The sequence below is a fragment of the Psammomys obesus genome, unplaced genomic scaffold, assembly GCF_907164565.1.
Source record: "Psammomys obesus unplaced genomic scaffold, mPsaObe1.curated_primary_1811, whole genome shotgun sequence".
Classification (NCBI taxonomy): domain Eukaryota; kingdom Metazoa; phylum Chordata; class Mammalia; order Rodentia; family Muridae; genus Psammomys; species Psammomys obesus.
This window is the reverse complement of record NW_026590062.1, coordinates 30,424,767-30,430,766: the sequence shown is the minus strand read 5'-3', so window position 1 is coordinate 30,430,766 and position 6,000 is coordinate 30,424,767. Positions and strand designations below refer to the sequence as shown.

Genomic DNA, 6,000 nt, shown 5'->3' with positions numbered 1-6,000 from the left:
TTTCTTTCTTTCTTTCTTTCTTTCTTTCTTTCTTTCTTTCTTTCTTTTTTCTTCCCTCCCTCTCTTCCCTCTTTTCTTCCTTCCTTCCTTTTTATTCCTTTTGGTAATTGTTTCCAGAATGACCTTTGTCTAAAAATTCTCTAGGCTTCCAACAAGGGACACGTGATAAATGTGATAAATGGACCTTTCCCTTCCCCCCACTCGGTTACCATGACAGCGCTGAATGACTGATTTCCTGGTTGCCATGTAAATGCAGTGAGATCCAGGCAGGCCTGCTCTACCACACAAAGACATCAGTAAGAAGAACAAGGAAACAAATGAAAATCATATTCGAGAAGACAATTTCATTGCCAGTTTTCTTGTCTCACACAAAAGGCGAGGGAAGAAGCCGAATGTAGTCAGGCGTAGCTCTCCGAGGTGGGGGAGCGTGTCGCTCCCACATTGGTGGGAAGACTGGGAAAGACGGAGGAATCCCAGTCGGCATGGCGACGGAAAGACAGATGATTTTCTCAGGTGGCCAGAGCCTTCCAACAATCTTGATTCCACCCACAGGGAATCTGAAAGACTTAATTGGTGAGGAAGAATTAAGTTAGACTTTAAGCAAAACAAAAGAATAGGTCTTGTGGAGCCTTTCACAAAGCTTTTGTTTATATAACTTTAAAACAACAGAGTTGAGATTCCAAATGTTTCCGTTTCATGTTTGGTTGTGTGGAATTTTTATTTCTATCCAATAATTTTGTAAAATTAACCACAAAATGGTAACGAGTTTTCTCCCTTTTATCGATATGTAACTCCCTGATTAAGACTGCAAACCAAAAATTGGTCAATCTGAATTTCTCTAATTATAATAACTGAATATTTATTTTGTGCTTAATAAATCCATAGTGCACTTATTGTAAAATGTATTTGTACTACCGTAAGTATGTAAAAAAAATCTAAAATTGATAACTTATCTGAACTTTCCATTATTATATTTCAGAAATACATGGTTTAAAATCATTTTTTCTTTTCTATAAAATAGCTTCCTGCCTTTTGACAGATGTGTCATATGCTTTTAAAACCTAACTTAATAGAATTTTCCTAGGTTTGCTAAAATGCACGAAGAGAAACTGCTGGGACCACAAGGTCCTTTCTTAACATTTGTATTATCAGTTGATGGAGCAGTGAGTTCCATTCTCTCCATTTTTTTTTTTTTAAGATGCTGGTACCTGAGCGGCGATGCCCAGATAGACCTCAAGGCCATGGGTCTACAAAGCATGAACACTGTAGTTCTCCAAAAGGGCATGTCTTGCATTCTTTCTAGTACTCATTCTGAAGTTAGCATGTCCCAAACTGGATCAGCAGATGTCACATAGTGTGGTGATTTGAATGATAATGTCCCCCTTAAGTCTGTACGTTTGAATGTTTGATCCCCAGTTGGTGAACTGTTTGGGAAGGATTAGGATGTATGGCCATGTTGGTATATCGTTGGGAGCAGGCTTTGACATTTCAAAGGCCCACACCATACCCAGTGACTCCCTCTCTGCCTCCTGGTGGTGTCTCGTAAGTTCTTAGCCCAGAACCATACCTGCCTGCCTGCTGTCATGCTCCTATCATAGCTGGTCATGGCCCTAGGTGAAACTGTAAACCCCAATAAACTCTTCAACAAGTTGCCTTGGTCATGGTGTCTCATTACAGCAATACTAAATTAACTAAGATATACAGGGTCCAAAGTTGGAATATGAAATTAAGAGCTTCAAAAATTTTGTGGCATTCTAAGTTCTGTAGTATCTATCAAATTTACACACTGCAGGGCCTGTCAATGCTTGTTGATATTCTGATATCTATGATGACTCTCCAAGAGAGGAGTCTAGAAAACATGGTGTCTCTCAAATATATTTGACCACCGAACAGTGTCTTCTTAGAGCATCACTTGTGTTTTCAAAACATTCTTTGAGAAAAATAGGTCAAACTGTCTCTAAAGCCCAATATAAAGATACATGTATTTCTATTGGTGGTTAAAGTTGTATAATCTTTAAGATTCCATTGACAAATTCCTGAAAGAGCCAAAGGAGGAAATATGATGAAGAAAGAACCTACGGTAAATAAGATATCTTATATGATATTTTAAACCTAAGTACATGAGCACATATTTTCATTTTTAAGATTCTGTCATGCTTTCTATAGTTCTGTTAGGTGAAATTCTTTAACAGTAAAATCCATTAGAGCCCCAGTTTGTTTTATGAAAACATTACGGGAAGGGGCAAAGGGGAATGAGTAGCAGTGGGGCATGGAGTAGTGCCTCTAGTTTGGGGTCAGCTGGAAGGTGTAATTGGTTCTCCTTGAAAGAGACATCAGGGGTTAGGGAACTCTGGGAAGGGTTTGTGGTGTGTGTGTGAGTCTGTATACATGTGTGCATGCTGATGTGTGTTTATATATGGAAGATGGGGGTTAATGTCAGGTATCTTCCTCTATCATTCTCCGACTTGTTTCTTTTGAAACAGAACTCACCAGCTGGCTAGACCGGCTGGCCAGAAAGCCTCTAAGACAGTGGTTCTCAACCTTCTTAATGCTGCGACCCATTCATACAGGTGTTAATGCTATGGTGATCCCCCAACCATAAAATTATTTTCATTGCAACTCTATAGTTGTAATTTTGTTACTGTTTGAATCCTAATGTAAATACCAGCTATTTCTGATGGTCTGAGGAGACTCCTGTGAAAGGGTAGTTAGATCCTCAAAAGGGTCAGGACCCACGGGTTGAGGACCAAAGCTGTAGGCTCTTTCTTTCTCTGTTTTCCAGTGCTAAGATGTTTGTTTGTAATAAGTGAGTGCTGTGGATCTGAACTCAGGACATCCTGTTTGCACAGCAAACACTTTACCCAGTCATTAAGCAGGAGGCTTTCTTGGCACAGTGTTCTCCTCAGTGGAGATTTCAGGCCATCCCATGTTGTCTGCTCATTACAGAATAATCTTCCTGACCCAGCAGTGGAGAAGGACAGAATTCTAGCAGCCTTGCCACCACTAAAGGTAGTGAAAAGCCCAAGATCAGAGGGGTCCCTTCTCTTCCTCTCCTCCTTTACACAGCATGAGAACAAATGGACCAGTGTCACACAGTGGCTCTGCCGCTGAGTTGCTTCATGTAGGCTTCCCTGGAGAAAGAGAGAGGTTTAAGCCAAATATGCAATAGTTTACAGGACCAAAGTGTTTTAACAAATACAAGTGACTGAAGAGTTATGGCTTAGAACAAAATGTTATAGGAGCCTGCTGCCTGGAGAGACAAAAGAGCAGATGAGAAACACAGTAGCAGCAGATATTTGAAGTTAAAATTAGTCCCTGTGTTTACCTCAATGGGTTGAATGTCTTCAGTCAAACCAATTGAGTGGCTGGGGACAGCCATATAAGCATTGTGGAGGAGCTCAGAGGAGAGGGGAGGGGAGGGTGCACAGGGAGAGCAATTCACTTTGTCTAGGTTACCAAGAGAGTCTGTGCAACAGAAAGAACTGAGGTGGTAGAAGAGGAGGGGGCTGTGTGGGCTAGTGTTCAGGTGGGTTAGAGGCATGAGGCAGGGCTGACTGTGTGGTAGGACAGATTTGGCGTCATGGACATGAAAGGCCAGAGTATGTCAGTTGGGCCACACTGTGCTTGGAAGAGGTGGGTTGGGGTTGGATGAGAAATGCTTTCTGTGATGTGGACATCAATCTGGACAGAGATGACATGGAAGACTAATCTAGATAAGTTCCCAGACCATTCCATGGCAATGAAGATGAGACAAAATGGCTACACTCCAGACACTTAAGTATTTACAAAGAATTTTATGGTCAGGTGTTTGGGAGTATGAGACAAGGTCCTAGGGAATAAAGCAATAAAAAGGCCAGGCCCACTCTCCCAGGTGGACCTCCTGCCTTCATTCAGCAATTATTCATCTGCATTAACATTACCCTCTCCCTCTCTCAGCCCTAAAGACTTTTCCAATGACTTAGAGTAAGGAATGTGTTGATTAAAAGCACCTGAAATAGTTCAGCTTATTATAACTTAATTGGATTGTTGGTCTCTTCCTCTCCATAATGACACCAGTGAGTCTTCAGGTGCCACAGCCCAGGCTGTGGCCTTCATGACAAGATTAGTCAGTGGTAGAGTTCTCCAGAGGAGGAGAAATTATTATTATTTTATTTAATTCTAGTAAGTGGCTGTCCTTTGTGAAAACAGGTCAACCACAGGTCATACCTTTAGCAGCATAAGCCAAATCATGTTAAACACTGTCAGGTCTGTGACTGTTCTGGTGGGACCTCAGAAGAGCCACTCCTGGCTTGGAACAGGAGCGCCCAGTCCCTCAGCATTTGTGCTCCTGGGCTGTACAGATCCCCGAAACTGCTGCAAATGAAATTCTGCCTGCCAATCACAGCTCTATCATTGGCAGGCACAACTTAGAGACAATGAAATGTTCTAGACTCCCAAGAAAGCCTTGTGCTCTCTCCTTTTGCAAAAATAACACATTAAAATTGAATTTTCAGAAAATGTATTTCAAGACACCCACTTTAAATTAAAAGATTCTAATTGTGCCTTCTTTCATGGATTCCTATGTCTAGACTAGATATTATCAGCCCGGTCGCCTCAGATCTGAATAAGCTCTCTGTGTTCTGGCTCTGAAAGGATTTTTCAAGAATCTTGGTTTCATTATGGTTTAGAAATAAGCATGACATCACAGTTTTCACCTAGGTTAGAGGAGAAGGAGGCCTTTAAGACAATAGAAAAATAACGCATAGTGGGCTAGTCAGAACCCCGTCATGTTTTCTTTGGTAGAATTTTCTACATTGTTCTATGTGAACAGTTAACTCGTATTAAAGGTTATATTAATTTTTCCATCATACTCTTGTAAATGATTTATTCTTTCTTGATAGCATTTTCATTTTCTCCAGGCTGTCATTAAGATCTCATGTGGGCAATCTGGAAGCTGAGGCATGAGACAGAGTATGAGGCCAGCCTAGGCTACATAGCATGACCCTGTGTAAAACAAAACAGAACCTCGCTGTCATTGTAAAATCCCGAAGTACAATTTTCCACAGGCTCCAGGCCTACCTTTACAAGCCAGAACTCATATCTAGTTTTTAATAATGATTTACTGATTTCTTTAGAGTGATTTTCTCATTGGCCTCTCCTCTCTTCCGACTTCATTCCTTCCATGTGCCTTAATGTCTTGTTAGCTTTTAATAGCTGTGTTGAAGCATCACTGTGGACTCTGTAAAGCAGTCTACTCAACCACCTATGTAGAGAGTGGCCTGCCTCTCAGCCTCAGCATTCTTGCCTGCAAGGTTCTCATACCAATGCCTCCCTTAGAGGACTACATGAATGTGACAGAACAATGACACACTTGCTTTCTGTGTGGCATTGGTTTCTGGTAGAACCTTCTGACCACAGGGTTTCCCACCTTGGTCAAATATCAGAATGCCCTAAAGAGAAATCTCACAGTTAAGATTCCTAGGCACCTCTTCAATGGCTGACACAGTCCAGAGGGGCCTGATTTCTGGGTGACATCTGGGAACCTTTGCATGAACTATGCGTGTGGAGTTCCGTCTTCTGGTGCTGACCTTGTGTAAATCTTTATATAGAGCTACCCACGCATGCTCCACAGTGGAGTAAGCATTTTCCTGATCCTTGGCATGCACTTCTGTGACACCTTCTCTTGGGGCAAACTGATAAGATGCAGATGTTTATACTGACCCTGCTTGCTGTGGTGCGAGGTCCGAGGTGGAGTCATGGAACTTAGTACATGCTGATGGAACCTGGCTTTAAGTCTTAGGATGTTTTTGGGTAAAGGAAGAGATATTTGTTTACATAATATAACTAAGGGGTATTGAAGACTGAAGCAAAGCTGTCTCATGACGAGTGACATAAGAGATGTCAGGGGACCTGCTCCTGTGGCGACACAGTTATTGGTGAAGCTGCCTGGTAGGACACTGTTTTCACCAGACAAGAGGAACTCACCTTGCCCATTCTTATTTTCATAGCTTCTCTGGTCCT

The 6,000-nt window shown here is 41.8% G+C and overlaps 1 pseudogene; it reads left to right on the top strand.

The window, feature by feature from the left end:
- The first annotated feature begins 482 nt into the window (after nt 1-482).
- LOC129676128 (60S ribosomal protein L17-like) overlaps nt 483-6,000 on the top strand; it is a 28,833-nt pseudogene continuing 23,315 nt past the window's right edge.